This window comes from Chiroxiphia lanceolata, chromosome 12 (genome assembly GCF_009829145.1).
Source record: "Chiroxiphia lanceolata isolate bChiLan1 chromosome 12, bChiLan1.pri, whole genome shotgun sequence".
Lineage (NCBI taxonomy): Eukaryota > Metazoa > Chordata > Aves > Passeriformes > Pipridae > Chiroxiphia > Chiroxiphia lanceolata.
In genome coordinates, this window is record NC_045648.1 from 1,167,444 (window position 1) to 1,186,433 (window position 18,990).

Sequence of the window (18,990 nt, forward strand, 5' to 3'; positions counted from 1 at the left end):
CACAAATCCTGGGTTTATTCAAGTCCAGCCCAAAAGCTGAGCTGGATTTTACACCAGGAACTTAAAACTGGTTTTTAGAGCATGGCCAGGAATGCAAAGAGGCCTGGAATAAAGTCTTTTACCTTTTTTATCCAATTTTTTTTACCTTTTACCTTTGTAATGCCAATTTTTTTACCTTTTCCTCTCCCAACTTCCAGAACTGATGCCCAGGAGGAGCAGAACAGAACGAGAAGTGACAGAAAAGCTCCTTAAGGACAAACTGTGAATTATATTTGAATCCATGACAGTGAATTATTGAAGTCCAGGAGGTGATTAATATTAAATATTGAATAAACAACAGAAAATCACCAGTCCAAGGGCAGAACAACTGCTGAGCAGGGAAAATGTTGCCAGGGAATTCTCCCCTGGGGTCAGCAAAGAGGATTCCTGGAAAAAGGTGGAATAATTTTGTGTTCTTACCTCCCAGATCCTTTGGTTCCCTGCTCCCAACCAACCTGGGATGAACATCTCCAATAACTGGGATGCCCAACACAGAACCCACAAAATCCTCGTTGATAAAACAGAATTCAGGCTTGATCCCTCAAAGCAGCTTTTCTTTGGAAGGAACAGAATTCCCGAATATTTCAGTTTCTTCTTCAGGCTCAGGTTAAAAGGCAGGGATGTGGCTGGAGGATCCAGATGTTCCTTTGGGAAGGCCACGTCCAAGTGGAAGAGTTTTGCCAGTTAAATCCCACAAACTTCACCCCCAAAGCCAGCGGGAAAGCCAGGCAGTGAAATCCTCCCGCGGTGCCAAATTCCTCATTTTGGTCACTTTCTCACAGTAATCCCTGCTTGAAAAACAAATTCCTGGTTTCCAAGCGTTCTACCCCAAGTTTTTAAGGATCAGGGACCACTCCAGGACTTGGAGGATCCAGAGAGCAGCAGCAGGGACAGATCCACACCATTCCCTGTGTCCCCTTCCAGGCCATTCCACATCCCTATGGACACACTCTCTGCTCCAGGGCTTGGGGATCAAACCCAGTTGGTAAAATCTGACAAATTTGGGGGTTTGTTGATTTTTTGGGTTGGTTTTTTTCCTTTTTTAAGGGGTATTTCTGTCATTTCCTGGAGCACTTGATCTAATTCCAGCCCCGTCTAACGGAGGTTGAAGTGGTTCATCCTTACTAAGGGTATCCAGGAATCCCCTCCAGGAACTCCTTTTTTTCAAGAGGCAGTAATTGTGTTGAAATAAGCAAAAAGAAAAAAAAGTTATTTCTTTGTGTTGCACAATGTTTCAAAACAGTTAATGGAGGGTGGAGGGCACAGTAATGGCTCTTTTCAGTTTGTCCAACAGCTGAAATTTGAAGCTTGAAAGTTCCTTTTACTGTGGCCAAAAAAAAAAGAGTCTGGATCCATCCTGTGACTCTGGGCTTGAAAATTTAGGTTAAATCACAGTTATCTTAAAAAAATAAAAAAAGTCTCCAACTCTCATCCACAGCAAGTTTCCCTTCTCCAGCTCAACCTCAAGACACAGGAATTCAACCCCGAGGAAGGAAAGAGCCTCAGAAACAAGGGGGGGAAGGTTTTACTCCACCTGGATATCCTGGAATGTAGGAAATGGAAGTCAGGAGGTTGTTCCCGAAGCGCCACATTTTTCCCACTGGTCCATCTCTGGCCTTCAAACCTCTTCTGCCTCGGCCTTCCAGGCTGGAGATGCCACAAATCTGTCCCTCGGGGATTTTTGGGAGCATAGGAGTCGGGTCCTGCTGCCTCCTTGGAACTGGGAGAGGGACCACTGCGGTTCTGTGGGATGAGGGGGGTCTGGATGTTGGGCTGCACTCGGGGGGTGATGTTTTCCTGGCAGGGGTGGGTTCCCAGGGCAGAATTCCACACTCCAGCCCACGCTCCAGCCCCGATCCCTCGCAGGGATCCGCAGGCACAGCTGCTCCCGGGCTGCAAAGGGAGATGAACCGACTCCAAACCACCTGGAATCACTACAGAGTCAGAAGAAGAGGGTTGTGTAACTTCCATTTGGACAGAGGAGGCCTTGGATAACGTTCCTGTGCAGGAGGGAGCTCTGCCAACGTGCCAAATCCTCAGTTTTTTATGGAAGCTGAGCAGCTTCCCGAGGTTTGCCCAGGTCCTCCCTCCCACCTCCCTGTGGGCAGGAACTGCTGCTCCAGCTGAGTCCCAGCAGGAAAACCAGCCCTTAAATCCCCCAAACACCCCTGTTCTTCCTGGGATGGGTTGGGTTGGAAGGACCTTCCAGCTCATCCCATTCCAGCCCTGCCACGGGCAGGACCTTCCCCTGCTCGCTCCAGGCCCCGTCCAACACGCTGGCAAGGAATTCTCCAGGATAATCCTCCTCCTCCCTAAAAGCCTGGCACCCCCAGGACTGGGAACCTGGTGCTGAACCTCCTCCTCTGCTTTTTGAAAATCCCATTTCACAAAAAGGTGGATAACGGGGGATTCAAACCCAAACTCTGCAGCCCCAGCCGCTCCCCAGGGAGCAGCACCGGGGGATGCTCTGCCCTTTTTCCCAGGCATGCAGCAGTTTATTTTAGGCAAATCCATCCAGCAGCACAAACCCTCCAGGAAATCAGCAGAGATTGTTTAATCCTTGACTCTTCAGCTCCATTTGCTGCAGACTTTTCCTTGGCTCCCGACTTGCCACGACAGAGCCGTGGCTGTGGAACGGAGCAGCTTCATCCAACTGCAGCTGAAGCATCTTTGCTTCCTGATTTTCCTCTGCTCCATCTCTCAAACCACCAGTTTTTTTCTTCTCTTCTCTTCTTGCATCTTATTTTCCAGGAATGAACCTGCAGGAATGTCCCTGTGACTTCAGGACACTCTGAGTGGTCCCTTTTAACTCAGCAAAGCATCCTTGGAAAACAGGGACATTTTCCCAGAAGCTGCACAACATAAATCCACAGAATCCCGAGATTCACCTATTAATTCTCCTGGAATTCCATCGATGAAATGTTAATAGGAACAAGGAGGAGAGAAGCTCCAACATTCAGCTGTTTTCCTGCAAAAAGAGGCCACGATTCCCTCTGTCTTTCCTGGTTTCAGGTAACAGGCAATGATTTGTGAGGGATGTGGGGTCTTTGATCACTGCTGGGAGCCTGAATTTAATGGATTATAAACTGCCAAGCTCTCCCATGTCACTAAATAATGGATAAATATGGAGATGTATTCACACAAACACAGGGATAACGCACTGGGAGAGAGAGGTAGAACCAGCAGGAAAATATCCTTTTCTTTTCCCAAGCAAATTGAATTGTTACTAATTTCTACATCAATTCCTGCTGCCAAAACCCCTCGGGTTTGTGGTTTCCCTGTTTTTCCCCTGCAGGAGCAGGAGTGGATTTTTATACCGAGATAAACATCCCAATTCCAGCGTCGCCTCCTCCTCTCCCCCACAAAGGTGGGAGCAAGGAATGCTTCAAAGGGAGGAGAGATAAACAGGAAGGATGAAAGAAGGCAGCTATTTTGGGGAGAAGCAAAGCTAACTCCCAGAAGCTTTGTGAACAGCCTAAACTTTAAGTAAATCCAATAGAACTCAGAATTCCCTCATTAGGAAGTGTCTCCAAATCCTACCTTGCAACCAGAACCAACCCAAGGTAACCCCAAATCCTCTCAGGATCATTCTGAAAGATGAACCCAATTCCAAGGATCACAGAATCCTGGAATGGCTTGGATTGGAAGGGAACTTAAAGCTGATCCTGCCTCACCCCCTGCCCTGGGCAGGGACACCTTCCACTAGCCCAGGTTGCTCCAAGTTCACCCAGCCTGCTCTTCCTTCCAGAACCTTCCTGGTTCTCCTGCTTCCAGCCCTGCCTGGCTCGTGTTCCCCACGGATCCCCCAGGGCTGACATTCCCTGGGCTCAGTCTCCTCAGACACTGGAGTTTTCCTCTCTGTGCTCAGTGGAGAGGGAAATCAGGTCCTGCTGCTTCCAAATCCTCCCTCCTGACCCTCCTGTCTGTGAGAGCACCTGAGCCAAGAGGCTGCTCAGGGAGCTCCAAAAGGGAACTCATCCAGGGAACCTGCATCCAGTGGGGATGTTCCTTCAGCCTGGGGGCTGCTGGAGGCTTCAACTGGAACATTTAAAGAGTTCATTGTATTTTTGGTAAAAACATCTTCATTTTGGTGTAAGCTCTTCCTCCAGAGAGCCAAAACTGCTCAAATCTTACACTGCTTCAAATTTAACCTCTCCAGTGATCTGCAGAATAATGAGGTGGTGATGGGCAAATCCCAGCCCTGGATGAACTTGGAGCAACCTGGGCTAGTGGAAGGTGTTCCTGGGGGTGAAACAAGATCATCCTTAAGCTCCCAACCCAACCCATTCCATGATTCCACGATCTCCTAACACGTTATTTATCATAATTTAATATCTCCCGTGCCTGTTTTTGCTGCCTCTTACTCATTTTATCCCAATTTATACCCTCAAAGCACTGGTAGATGTGGCTCCACGAGCAGAATTCCCTCCCAGGTGGGTTTCTGGGGGGGAATTTTTTTTCCTTTCAGCGACTGGCACCGGCCCTGCCAAAAAAACCCTTTCCGAGCCCCAGCTGGGAATTAAAACCCGACAATGGATTTGCTGATGATCCCGGTTCCCTGCCCACATTCAGCAGGATCCACTGCCTCGTGCGGGATAAAGCCATTCCCGGCAGTTCTGGGCTGCAGAGCTGCTGAAAAGTGAAAGGGAAGAGGGTTTTCAGAGTCAACATTTTCAGCACAATCATCAGCAGCGCTGGGGGTGGAGTGCCCAGCTCAGCAATTCCAGGCTCTGCATTCCAAGCTCCCACAGATGCAGAGAGGGGGGGTTTGACTTCCCGTGGTTTCCAGGGAAAGTGGTACCTGGAAACTTCCTGGAGAATCCCAGAATCCTGGGATGGTTCAGGTGGGAAGGGACCAATAAAGGGCACCTGGTTCCAGAGGGGGTGTGACCTCTTCCCTCCTTGTTTTCAGGGAAGATGGTGCTGGAGCCAAAGAATCACAGAATCCTGGGATGGGATGGGATGGGTGGGAAGGGACCTTAAAGCTCATCCAGTCCCACCCCCAGGGACACCTCCCACTATCCCAGGTTGCTCCAACTTGACCTTGGACACTTCCAGGGATCCAGGGGCAGCCACAGCTTCTCTGGGCAACCTGGGCCAGGGCCTCCCCACCCTCCCAGCCAGGAATTGCTTCCCAGTATCCCATCTATCCCTGCCCTCTGGCAGTGGGAAGCCATTCCCCCTCTTCCTGTCCCTCCAGGCCCTTGTCCAAAGTCCCTCTTTCCTTACCCAAGTCCTCCCTCACTCCTGCAGCCACCTCTGTGCTAGCAGGCATGGAACACTCTGGAATTCCAGCTTTCCAGGATGCAGTGCATGGAACACCTGCAGAATTCCTGCTTTTGCCACCCAGGAGCTCCAAACCCAGCCAGGAGGGAAAAGCACCACCTTGGGGAAACTGCTCCCACAGCTCCCACATTCCTCAGGGAGGACAGGGAAGCACTTCCAGCCTCCAGCTGGCTCCTGGGCCTCTTCCACGGGGATTTATCCTCAGAGAGGCTCTGCCAAAGTGGGAATGGTGGGAAGAGAAAGGAGGATTTGAAGTGCAGGACACCTGGAGCACCGGGGGCAGGAATTCCCAACATCCCTGGCACCTCCTGAAGCAGGAGGTGGGCACGGAGCAGCCCCTGGGTCACTGCAGGTTTCCCAGAGGGACTTGTTAGTTCAGTTAATTATTAACTGATCCCAAACCCTTCCTGCCAAGTCCTTTTGGAACAAAAAAAAGATTAAAAAAATTCAGGAATGTCACCTTCTGGGAAGGACACGGGCAGCAAACCAGGTTTTGGCTGCAGGGGCAGAGCTTTGGTGGTGGCAGGGCAGGGCCAGGGGGCTGGGACAGCCCATAATATCCCCCCAGGGCAGGGAAAGCCCTGGCACCATGGGAGTTTTAGGGAGAAAGGCTGGATTTCCCAGGAAAAATTCCTCGTGAGGAGAGTTTTTCCCAGAGCAAAGAATTCCCCCCCTCGCTCTGTAAAGGCTGAACATTCCCAGCTCCAGGTTAATGTTTGACAGGGAATGGTTGGGCTGGGCTTGCTTAGGTCTGGTTTAGTGGCAGGATCTGCCCAATTCCTCAGCCTTTGGAGCTTGGAATCCAACCTGGAATCCACCAGGAACAGGCTCTGGGTTCATAAACTTAAAAGCACATTTAAGGATTTATGGAGGGACTTCTTGAAGGGGTTTAAAGCACATTTAGTGACTTATTGGAGGCCTCATTTAAGGGCTGGAAAGCACATTTGGTGCCTTATTTCCAGAAGGTCCAAAGGAGATATTATTTATTATATATTATATTATTATATTATTATTATATATTATTATTATTATATTATTATTATAATTATTACTACCACAGAGCATCCAAAGGGCTGAAATAGAGACACAAAACACCCTGTTAGGAGATGCTACAATCCTGTTCTACATCAAATAGAGAAAATGAAAGATAAAATTATTTCCAAAATATTAATATAATATTTTATATATATAATATTAATAATATATTAAATACAGTTTGTTAAATGGATAATTATATCCTATATAAAGATATGTAGATATTAGATACCATATAAAATATATATTATGTATTAGCTTAAATATATAATAGAAAAATTAAAATATGCCTAAACAGATATAAAGCATATCTAAAAATATATTAAAAATATTAAGGCTATTTTAAAAAGATAAAAATATATTGAAAATATTTAAAAATTATAAAAATACATAAAATACATAAAAAGACATAAAATATTAAAAATACTTAAAATATGTAAAAATACATAAAATATTAAAGTATAAAGATACAAAAATATCTAGAAATATATAGGATTATATAAAAAAAAAATATATAAAATAAAGTGTGCAGCCAATGCCAAGAACTCCTGTGCTGCTCTTCCCTCTGGCACATCCCTAATTGCTCCATCCAGACCTCCTTCCCTATTTTTCCTGCTGCAATGTCATTCCAAACAAATTAAACCCAGCCAAGAACAAGCTCCAGATGTGAGGAATTCCCAAAGGCCAAAAATTAAGGTTTCCAAAAAGCTGGGAATTTTTGCCACCATCATCCCTTCCTTCCCAACCTCCCTGGATTTTTTAAACTGAGCCTGAACTCCAGGATAAGCAATATCCAATAGTTCCAATGGCAAAATAATCCTGATTTTCTCCTTCAAATCCCTGTCTCAGACCATCCAGCACTTCCAGGGAAACAGGAGGTTGGGAATAAATCTGCTTTTTTTTCCAGGACTTAATCCAGACTCCTAAACATGCAAAATTCCCACATTAAGGCTTTTTAATTTCCATCGTAACTCCATCTGTCCATCCCAATTCCCAACTCCAGCTGCTTCCATGAGAAGGAAAAACATCAAAATCCCTCCCCTTTAAACACCAAAACTGCCAGGAGCAGGTGGTGGGAATGTTGGAGAGGTTATGGATTGAAAACCCGGCAGGAAAACTTTATTCCCTGGGATCAGGAGTGTTGTTGATCTTCCTAAACCCACATTCCATGGGCAGTTCAGCCTGGAAAAGCCCGGGAAGGACGAGGAGTTTGACAAGTCCAACAATTCCAGAGAGGACTTGGAGAGTTAGAGCAAGAGATGGGAGAGGGAATGTTCCAGACCCCTAATCCCAAGGGATTCCAGGGGTTTGGTTTCCACTCCAGAGGGTGGACACAAAATGGATGCTTTCCCAGGAAACGCCACCTTCATTCCCAAACTATTTCCCCAGCCACTGAAAAATTCATTTCCTGGAGATTTTAATTGTTCCCACAGATGCTCTCGGGGCTCATTCCAAAGGATTTAAAGCGTTCCCTGCACGGAGGGATTGGGAATGACAGCTCAGCTCCCCAAACCTCAGTCCAGCCTTGGGAATTCTGCCTGAACTCAGCGGGAAAAGCCTGGAAAATACAACTTCCCCAGTCCAGATGGGGCCCACCAGCCTGGATTAATTCCTGGGAAGGAGCCTGGAGTTGCCTTTAATCCTGGAAAAATGCTCTAGAATCACTTGGCTGGTTCAGCAGCTCCTGAAAAGCTTTTGTGCCTCAGCTGAACCACTGGATTTTCCAGCTTTCTTTGGGCATCTCCCCTTTGGAGTTAAGGCTTTTCCCAAAGTTGTGGGATAAACCCCAAGGACCAAAGAAACTGGTGAAGGATAAAACTAATCCCTAAATTTCATATATTTGAAAATTAGAGTCATAGGATCATAAAATCAGGGAATTTGGCTGGAAAGGAGCTTAAAGCTCATCCAGTTCCAACCCCCTCCCCCATGGAAAACCAAGCTCCAGTTTAATCCCTGGATTTTCCAGTATCCCAAAGCCTCCCTGCAAGTACAACAGGTTCAATCCAGCCTTTTCCACGTTTAATCATGGATAATGAGATCCCACATGCAAAGGAAGGGAATTACCATCTTTCCCACCTCAAACAATCCCAGACCTGTTCTCCCATGCCCGGGATAATTCCCATTGATGCCTCCGAGCCCTCCCACCGGAGTCACTCATGGATACCATGGAAACACAGCTCCAGCTCCCCAAACGGAGGGAATTCCGCACTTCCCACCTCTCCAAGGTGAGCTTTCACCTCCTCCAGCTCATTCCAAGCCTGGAATGGTGCAGGAGTTACTCACGGTCCGAGGAGGGTGAAGGAAAAGCTCTGGAAATCTGGGATTTAGGCTGGAAAGCCCCAACCCCCCCTGAGCCGGAGCAGCTCCCGCTTCCCGTTATCCCGACACTCCTGGAAGCAGAGCCATGTGCAGCTGCAGCTGCGAGTTCTTCCACGGGATCAACATTAACCCTTTAGGGAAAGGCTGGAATCACAGCCAGGAATTCCAGCTCGCCCCAGGAATTCCAGCTCGCCCCAGGAATTCCAGCTCGCCCCAGGAATTCCAGCTCGCCCCAAACACACGCGGATTAAAGCCGGGAACGGGGAGAAGGGGCTCCTCTCTTACCTTAGGAAAGGGAGGGCTGGGAATTCTAACGCATCTCCGGGTTTTCCAACTTCCAAAATAGATCCCTGGGAGGTTTCAAGCGGGTCTCCAGCTCCGTGTTCCTGCGGGGATGTGGAGAGAGGGGAAAAAACCAGGGAAGATTGAAGTGCTTAAGGATCTGGCGGAGCCTCCGGAGCGGGGTGTTCGCCTCCTTTATCCCTCAAATCCTCTTATCCGGGGCTGTGCTTCCCAAGGCAGCCGGGCTGCTGGATTCCAAGGCTCTGCTCCTGCACGGAAGGCTCGGGAGCAGGGATGTCACTTCCTCCAGCAGCACATCCCGCTCCCCCTCCCCAGCCCGCCCCGCTCCGGAGCGAATCCCGAATCCCGGCATCTGCCCGGGCACAGCTCCCGGGAAACGCGCCGGGAAAATTCCAGTGCGAAGCTGCAACCAAAGGATCCCGGGTTTAGCTCAGCCCTGACGTGGCTGGAGCTGCACGAGGGGGAGAATTCCAAGGGAAAAGGGAATAAAGCGGAGAGCGGAAAGAAATTACAGCTGGAATTACCAACGGAGCTCCAGAGATTTCACTCCCCCAATTCCATGGCTCTGGAATTAACTGAGCTCCAGAGGAGATTTATTTCCCTCAATTCCATCGCTCTGGAATTACTGAGTTTCAGAGGAGATTTAACTCCCCCAATTCCATGGCTCTGGAATTGAGTTTCAGAGGAGATTTAACTCCCTGAATTCCACACCTCTGGAATTACTGAGTTTTAACTCCCCAAATTCCATGGCTCTGGAATTAACTGAGCTCCAGAGGAGATTTCACTCCCCAAATTCCATGGCTCTGGAATTAACTGAGCTCCAGAGGAGATTTAACTCCCTCAATTCCATGGCTCTGGAATTATGAACTGAGCTCCAGAGATTTAACTCCCCAAGTTCCATGGCTCTGGAATTATTGAGTTTCAGAGGAGATTTAACTCCCCAAATTCCACAGTTCTGGAATTACTGAGTTTTAACTCACCAAATTCCACAGCTCTGGAATTATTCACTGAGCTCCAGAGGAGATTTAACTCCCCAAATTCCACATTTATTGGTGGTCTGGTCCAGCCCCAAAATACTTCCCAAGGTTTTTCCCAGCTCTTTTTTTGCTGTTCCTTTTCCCTGCTCAAATCCAACAGGAACAAACCCTTGGGAGCTTTTCAGATTATTTATCCCCTTTTTTTTTTTTTTTATGTGGTTGAACATTCCTTAAAAAAGGAACCACCCCCCTGCCCACACGTGATCCATGGATTACCTGGGAATCAGGACCCGGCACCGCCTCAATCCCATGGATTTAACTCCTAACCTAGCCTTTCAACGGGTTCTGCCCTTCCCAAACTTGGGATAATCACTCCCTTATGAAATCCCTGCATCCTTCCCTCGCATTCCCAACCTCCAATCCAACAAAAACTCCTCCGGCGGAGTTTCCCTGGAACAGGCTTTGTTTTCCAAGGATTCTCCACGGCTCTGAGCAAACTGGATCCCACCAGAGGGGGTTTATCCAGCCACTTGAATCCCATTCATCCATTATCCAACACCCACCTGGACCTTTGAAAACTCCACTGGAATTTTCTCCTGGAATTTGCCTCATAAACCAAATTTATTCCGATGCCGCCGGAGCCTGGGTGGGATTTTTCCCTCTAATCCTCCTGCTGGAGGCTCCATTTAACAACCAAAGCAGCTCCAAGGATTCAGATTTCCTTCCAGGGCCGGGATGGACCTGGCAGGGACATTTCTCCTTGGAATGCTGAGGATTCCCAGGTTCCTTTGGCATTTTTAGAGCCTCTGCCCCAGGAATTGGTAGCTTGCAAAAAAATAAGAAATAAGCAACAAAATCCTCCTTTTCTTGGCATTCCCTCAGAAAGTCAAGGAGACAAAGCCCAGATCCCACTGCCACGGTTTCATGTGGATTTTCCTGCAGGAGCACAAGCCCCACCTGGATTTTCCAAGGCATTCCCAGCACATGGAGCAGAAACCCCTTCCCTGGTTCCCTCTGGAGGTTCAGTTCTATTATTCAGGAGCTCATCCCTCTCCCTTGGAGCCCATTTGGAACTTCCAGATCAGAAATCCCACTTTTTGAAGCAGGAATCCGGGAATATTTTCCCAGAGAAGGCCCTCCAAGGTCACCCACCACCATCCCAAGCAGCCCAGAGCACTGAGTGCCACATCCAGGCATTCCATGGACACCTCCAGGGACTCCACCACCTCCCTGGAGCCCATTCACACGTCCAATCCCCCTTTCCATGAGGGAATTCCTCCCGAGAATTCATCCCAGCCAGCCCCACCCCCCCAGTGGATGGTGCCACATGTCCCCACACCGTGGCTCAAGATTCCCTGTTTTTTCCTTTTAATCCCTCCCTTATTTTGGGGGAATATTCAGGAGTGAATCTGCTCTTTTCCACACTCCTCAGCTCCTCTCTCCCACTCCACCCTCCTGAGGGCCCCAACATTTCCCTGGCACCGTTTCCAGCAGCCCCAAAATCCCCGGGAGCGCTGCTCCAATCCAGCTCCTTCCCGAAAGGAACCTTCTGGAAGGCTCTTCCCACTCCAATCCCTTCCCTTGGATCCACTGCCAACTTTTCCAAGTAACCAGCAGCACTTGGGATGTTTGACTCCCACCTGGATTTGCACATTCCTCTTGGTTTTTGGCAGAAAAAGGGGAAATATCCCTGGGTTTTCACAGAGGAGAATTCCTGGCTGAAATATTGGGAAAATTCCAGATGCTCCCGGTCAGCAGGAGCTGGGAAAGGTCCCAGATGGGAAGGACTGTGTTGGTGGCTCCAACAGGTCAGTGGAGAACATCCCTGGGACAGCCTGGACACAGCTGGGAAAGCCAAGGAGCCAAGCCTGGATCCTTCCTGCTCCTGGCTCCTGGAAGGAACAGCTGCAGAGCCTGGAATTGCACCAGGAATGGCCTGGAGGCTGAGCCTGGAGCAGCCAAGGAGCTCAGCAAACAGCTCATCCCGGGAGCTCTGCCAGGGATGGATCCAACAGCCCAGGAATCCCTGGAGAAACCTCCAGGAGAGGGATGGAGAGCTTGGAGCAGCTCCCCAGGGAATGAGGAGGGAAAGGGCAGGAGAAGAGGGGGGAGAGCTGCTCTTCCCTACCCAGAGAGCCCAGATCCAGGCTGGAATGCTGCTGCTTCCTCAGGAGGCACCTTGGGAACAACTCAGAGCCTTGCAGGCTGAGGGGAAAACTCCTACCCATTTATCCCGGGATTTTAGGAACAGATCACTCAAAGAGGGATTTGGGACACACTTTTCCTCTCAAGCTCCACCTGCTCCACTTGGACCTTCCCCAAATCCCCCAAACTTCACTTTGGGTCGATTCTGTTCTAGTTCTGAACTTCCCAAGCCATTAAATCCCTGTCCTGGGGGAAGAGGAGCCTTGGCTGGAATTCCCAGGATGGAATCCACGTGAGCCACAGGCACGTGGTGGGTTCCAAACCCCCCAAACAAACAGCCCAGCAGCCAGAACTTACCCAACCCATCCCAAATTCCCCATGGAACATGGAATCCTCTGTCTGGATACAAGGTCATCCTTTATAAAACCCCCTGGGAATAAAGGATCCCAAAAAACCATTAAAGCACCGGAGGGTTGCAACGAGTGTTCCCTTTTTAAATTAATTTTTGACTCTTAAATTGAATTTTTGATTAAAAAAGGACTCTTTGGAGCTGCCTGGGGAGGCAAGGCTGGAAAAGAGTGGAATTCCAGGTTTGTCCAAAGTTTTAGGTGCTCCCTGCAGGGACACTCCCATAAAAATCCAAGCTTTTCCCATTTTGGATGATGTTTGGGCTGCTGGCAAAGCTCCCAGAGGGGACATTCCCACCACTGCTTTTCCTGGTTGGAATTATGAGCCCTTCCAAGCAATCCCTGCCGCGGGAATGTGGTGCCAGAGGCTCTGCTCCCCACCCAATGCAAACCCATGGAATGAGAGCTTTTTGAGGCATATCCCAAGGGAAATGATTCCAAGAGAACGTGGAGCACAAGGGGAGGGGTTTGCCCTGCACCCAGCCCAGCAGGAGCAGAGGGAATGCTGGGAATGCCGAGGGATGATCCCACAGGGCAGGGCTGGGATGGCTCCACCAACACCTCCCTGAACCTGCAAAAACAGGGTTTGGGCCTTTCAGCCCCAAAAAATCCCAACCACAACTCCATCCAAAGGCTAATTCCAGGCTCTGCTCCAGACACAGCCGCCATCTCCAAGGTCAGGGAATCCTGGAATGGTTTGGGTGGGAAGGGACCTTGAGCCCGTCCCATTCCATGGGCTGGGACACCTCCCCTGGGATCCCACGGTGGGGAATTTGCTCTGACAGCAAAAAAACAGGGAATAAACCTGCAGAAAACAGGGAATAAACCTGCAAAAAAACAGGGAATAAACCTGCTAAAAATCAGGGAATAAACCTGCAAAAAAAACCAGGGAATAAACTGCAAAAAATCAGAGAATAAACCTGCAAAAAATCAGAGAATAAACCTGCAAAAAACCCAGGGAATAAACCTGCTAAAAATCAGGGAATAACCTGCAAAAAACCCAGGGAATAAACCTGCTAAAAATCAGGGAATAACCTGTTAAAAAACAGGGAATAAACCTGCTAAAAACAGGGAATAAACCTGCACAAAAACAGGGAATAAACCTGCAAAAACCAGGGAATAAATGAGCTCCCTGCAGAGCCCGGGTGTTTCCAGTTTGGGAAGCTGTTCCAGGGAATGTGCACAACTGTCAGTCAGAGCAGCTGGAATGAGGGCACACAAGGGCACAGAGTCAGGCCAAAAGATTCCCTGGAGATCTTTTAGGCTGCACTATTTTGCCCAAAAAAATTAAAAAATCTTCTTGGATTTAATCGGAATTCCCTGGGAAAAATCTTGGAGGAGCGGCGGTAAAATCTGGAATTCCCTGCCAAGCTTGTTAGGAATCCTGTGAGTGTTAAAATTCAGGGTATCCCAAGCATAATCAATATTTGCTCCAGTGGAAACCAGTAGGACCAGTTTGAGTCGGATTTAATGAGGGGGAAAAAAGGGATTTTCCGGGTTAATGGTTCTCCTGGAGCACAAAATGTTTCACTGGAATGTTACAAAAGGGCATTTTAAAGTAGCTGTGACAGCAAGGATTAAGTCCAGTATCCATATCCAAGCAAATCCATGAGCTGTGGGTGCACCTTGGACTGGAAAAATCCTGGAGGAGAACCTGGAAACTCCACAATCCATGGCAGGGAAAACCCAGCTGCTCCCACACTATGGAAGGGGGAATTGCCAGTTCTATTTCTCATTGAAATCGGTTAAAAAACCATCTATAAAACACGTTTTTGGGATTAAACAAGTGGAGTTAAGGGCCCAAGGAGAATCTGGGATGGGTGGGAGCCTGGAAATCCAAAAATCCTGGGGCTGTGAGAACATGGAGAGGGAAAACCTGCACTTCAGGGCTTGAACATTTAGTTTTCCAGCACTAAATAGATCAACTGTGGGCTCCTGACACTGTTCCCTTAAAAACACACGTGGAATTTCATGCCAGGGAAATGCAGCATCACTAAACCCTTGAAAAATTCAAACCAGTGGTTCTGCAAATGATCCCCAAGTTTCCCTTTTTCCAGCCTTTTTTTTTTTTATAGGTTGAAAAAAGGTATTTAGGGAAAAGACTCGAGAATCAGATCCTTCAAAAGGTGGGAAGCTGCTAAAGCTCCCTCCTGGAGGAGAGGGAATTGTGAGCCAGCCCAGATCCCTGTCCCAATTCCACACTGGCAGCAGCCCATTTGCATATTTATTATTCCATAAATTTTACAGCCCGTGAATCCCAAGAAACTCGGGCTGTTCCTGGACACTGATCCAAGAGTCGCCTTTCCAAGAAAGCCCAGGACTGGCAAAGCCTCTGTCTGACCTAAAACATTCCCTGCTGGCTTTCCCTGCCATTCCCAGCCCCACTCAGCTGAAATGTAACAACAAACCCACCTTTTCCAACGGAACATTCCAAGAAATAAGGCCCCCCAATATTTGCCTTTTGCTGCAGTTCAAGGATTAAATGAGGGTTTCAGGACTGGATGTGGATCAGGACCCACTTTTCCCGAGTTACACCCACAGGGACACAAAAAATCCTGTCCAGAGTGGGAATAAACTGCCCCTCCAGGGATAAAAACCTTCCTTAGTGGAATATCTCATGGCAACAAGATCCAGGACACTCCAGGGAAGCACCTGGCACACATTAAATCCAAATTTGGGAGTTTAAAATCCCAAAGCACTTCTTGAACTCCCACCTGTCCTTTCCCAGCTCTCAGCAAGGAGCTGATCCCAATCCCATCAACAAGTGTTCCAAGGCTTTTGGGACTGCCTGGCAAAGGTGAGGGAATTCCCTGCCAAACCATGGAATCTTGGAATGTTTGGGTGGGAAGGGACCTTAAAGCCCATCCTGTCCCACCTCCTGCCATGGGCAGGGACACCTTCCCATAGCCCAGGTTGCTCCAGCCTGGCCTTGGACACTTCCAGGGATCCAGGGCAGCCACAGCTGCTCTGGGAATTCCATTCCAGCACCTCCTCTCCCTCACAGCCAAGAATTCCTTCCCAATATCCCATTTATCCCAGCCCTCTGGCAGTGGGAAGCCATTCCCTGTGTCCTGTCCCTCCATCCCTTGTCCCCAGTCCCTCTCCAGCTCTCCTGGAGCCCCTTAGGCCCTGCAAGGGGCTCTCAGGTCTTCCTGGAGCCTTCCTTTCTCCAAGCTGGACATTCCCAGCTCTCCCAGCCTGGCTCCAGGGCAGAGGGGCTCCAGCCCTTGGAGCATCTCCATGGGATCCTCTGGATTTGCTCCAGCAGCTCCACGTCCTTCCCCATCCCCCTCAGTGAACACCAGCCCAGGAATGACCCTCCTTTTCCCCCCCATTATTTTCCACATAATCCAAAGAAATTCTCCAAGTGTTATTCTTGTCATTTTCCCCAAATAAGAAAGCCTTATCTTTCCCTCATTCCTCCCTTTTCCTGAGGAAACTGTTCCTTTAAACCTCCAGTTCTGGGGAGGCTTCATGTGAACATTCCCGAGTGCTGCTCATCCTTAAAACCAGGCTTCAAACAGCTCCAACACTTGGTGTTTGGAAACAAATTCCCCATCTGCCAAGGCTTTGGAATCGTTACATTCCAGGCAGGATTTGCTCTTCTAAACCCATTTCATGTTCAAGGGGAAAAAACCCAACATTTCACATTCAAGGAGAAGCTCCAGAAGGGCTTAAAAATAATCCCTTCCCTCCCTCCTGGCTCCTCTTCTTTTCCTGGGAAGCACCACTTTGCTGTGGCAGGAGGAGGAGCACTGGGATCCACCTGGATCTCCATCTCCTCCAGGAAAAAAAATGGCATTTATAAATTAATCACAGCATTCCCAAAGAACTGACCTACTTTGCTCGGCCGCCAAGGATTCGCTGCATCCGAGCTCTGGAATAACCCCCCATGCCCATGGAAGTGGGAAGGCACGGCACAGGCTGGGATTTCATGGAAAATTGTTGCTCAGCTGCCTCCAAACTCCTCAGGGAGAACTCCACAACCTCCCAGAAGGAAGGTCCAGGTGTCTCCAGAGGTTTCCTCAAGGAGAATTCCTCCAATCCCGCCGATCCCAGCACATTTGGACACACTGGATGCACTGGAAGTTCAGTTCCAGAGCAGGGATTTGCCCTGAGCCCCATTCCCGGAGCTCGGGGACACTCCCACAGTCCCTCAGAGACACAGCCTGGACTGAACCCACAAAAAACATGGAAAACCCTACAGAAAACATGGAAAACCCCACAGAACGCATGGAAAACCCCACAGAACGCACGGAAAACCCCACAGAACGCACGGAAAACCCCACAGAACGCACGGAAAACCCCACAGAACGCACGGAAAACCCCACAGAACGCACGGAAAACCCCACAGAAAACATGGAAAACCCTACAGAAAACATAGAAGAGACTTTGCTTTCCATGGCAAGACAAGGACAGACACGGAGCCTGAATGGAGCCACTTCCAAAGGCAAGGGACAAGGACCTTCCTTGTCCCAGCACAGAAGGTCCAGAGCTCTCCCACCCAACTCAAGGTCATTCCATGCTCCCTCACCTCCCCTCTGCTCCTTCCCTGGTGTTTGGGAGACTCTGGATGAGCCCCAAATCCCAGGAAACACAGGGAACCACCCCCCCTGAACCAGAGCCGGTGATGTGGCACCTCCCCAGCCCCTTCTCCAGGGATATCCCAAATGGAATCATTGGATCCTGCCAGGCATGGAAACCCTGGGATCAGGTGAGCCTCATCCAACACTTTGCTTCTTGATCCAATCCCTCAATCCCGATCCAAACATCCCATCCCTGGAAGTGTTCCAGGCCACGCTGGACAGGGCTTGGAGCAACCTGGGATAGTGGCAGGTTGGAACAAGATGAGCTTTAAGGTCCCTTCCAACCCAAACCATTCCAGGATTCTATGAAACCACGTCCACAATTCCTGATTTTTAAAACTCTTCCCTGCCATATTCCACCTTCTTAACCCAAAATTTCCCAAATCAGCTGAAGTTTAACTCCAAAACCACAAACGATACGAAGGAGGGAGGAAAAAAAGGTTCCAGATTCGGGAGGAGACACCAGGGAAAAGCTCCTTTCCTTTGGAATTAGCAGGGAGCTTTCTTTCCAAGGACCTCATTCCCATGCATTTTATCCCCTCCAATATTCCCACCTCAACATTCCCATTTCAAACCCAGCTTCCCGTGGTCTGGGAGGAAATTCTGTGGGATCACCGCTCAGTTTTCCGGGTTTGCTCGTGGCTTTAATTCCCAAATTTTACTCGGGAGCGTCGGAAAATCCCGAAATGGCAACAGTGGGAAAGGGGAACATCCTCTGCCACCTCAGGGCTGCTCACAAAGCTCAGGGATGAGTCAACTCCCTTTGAATCCGGCAGGAACCGGCTCGGGAAGTTCCGACTGCGGCTCCGACGGGAAAATTCCATCGTTAAACCCCACAGGCCCAAAGAACCCGTTAAATTAACTCCACGAGAAGATTCCTTTTCATCTTCCAGCTCAATTAAAAGTCCAGAGAAACAGAGCCAATTTATTGGAACCTCAGAGAAATCCAGCTCATTATTCCCTTTCCGAAGGAACCAAGATCCGGAACAGCAAAACCAGGAGAAATCCACCAAAAATGAGGGAGAAAGCCCCAAATCAGCACTTTGAGGATCCCCTGCTCCTGCTCCCGTGGGATCACAGCCCTAAGATGGTGTTTGGGGGTATTTTTCCCACATTTTCCCTGTTTTCCTGAAGGAAAATCTAATTTCCTGCAGGATGGGCACCAGCCACGACTTGTTTACCTGCTGGAAAACTGGGAATTCGGGACCAAAAATGGGAGAGGAATTAACTGGGGACACTTGTCCTACAGAGAATTCCTGCCAGCTCCAGCTTCCCCTTTTCCTGGGCCTCCAGTCATTCCAGGGCCGTGTGACACCAACGGAGCAGCTCCAGCCAGGATTTCTGGGATACTTTTAAAAACCATTCCAAAGGGAGGCAGTGGGAGGTGTCCCTGCCCGTGGAACTGGATCATCTTTAAGGTCCTCCCAACCCGAAGCATTCCAGGATTCCATGATCCCCTGCTCCTTCTCCAGTGGGATCACAGCCCCAAAAATGCTATTTTGGGGTTTCTTTCCCAACATTTTCCCTGTTTTCCTGAAGGAAACCCTCTTGTTTCCAGTGGAAGTCTCCCTGCCCACGGAACTGGATCATCTTTAGGGTCCTTCCAGCCCAAAGCATTCCAGGATTCCATGATTAGCCCATGGAAAGTTAAAGGAGGCACCACCTGAAGGGTCACGTGCCGGGAACAGGGAAAAATGGGAGAAATCCACCAAAAATGAGGGAAAAGCCCCCAAAGCAGCAGCTGGAGGATCCCCTGCTCCTGCTCCAGTGGGATCACAGCCCTAAGATGGTACTTGGGGGTATTTTTCCCACATTTTTCCCTGTTTTCCTGAAGCTGCCACCCAAAAATGCTTAAATTATTCCCTAGGAAATCAAGTCCCCCTTCCCTGGGAG

The 18,990-nt window shown here is 49.0% G+C and overlaps 1 protein-coding gene across 5 annotated transcripts in view; it reads right to left on the bottom strand.

Moving 5' to 3' along the window:
* GLCE (glucuronic acid epimerase) overlaps positions 1-18,990 on the bottom strand; it is a 33,825-nt gene that overhangs the window by 13,506 nt on the left and 1,329 nt on the right. For 2 of the 5 annotated variants that reach the window (XM_032699708.1, XM_032699710.1), the window contains exon 2: positions 8,965-9,065. The gene's annotated coding sequence lies outside the window, so the exon portion shown is untranslated. Of the gene's footprint in view, positions 1-8,643; positions 8,751-8,964; positions 9,066-16,348; positions 17,333-18,990 lie in introns of those variants that run through there. The other 3 variants (XM_032699713.1, XM_032699711.1, XM_032699709.1) reach the window with 3 other exon arrangements.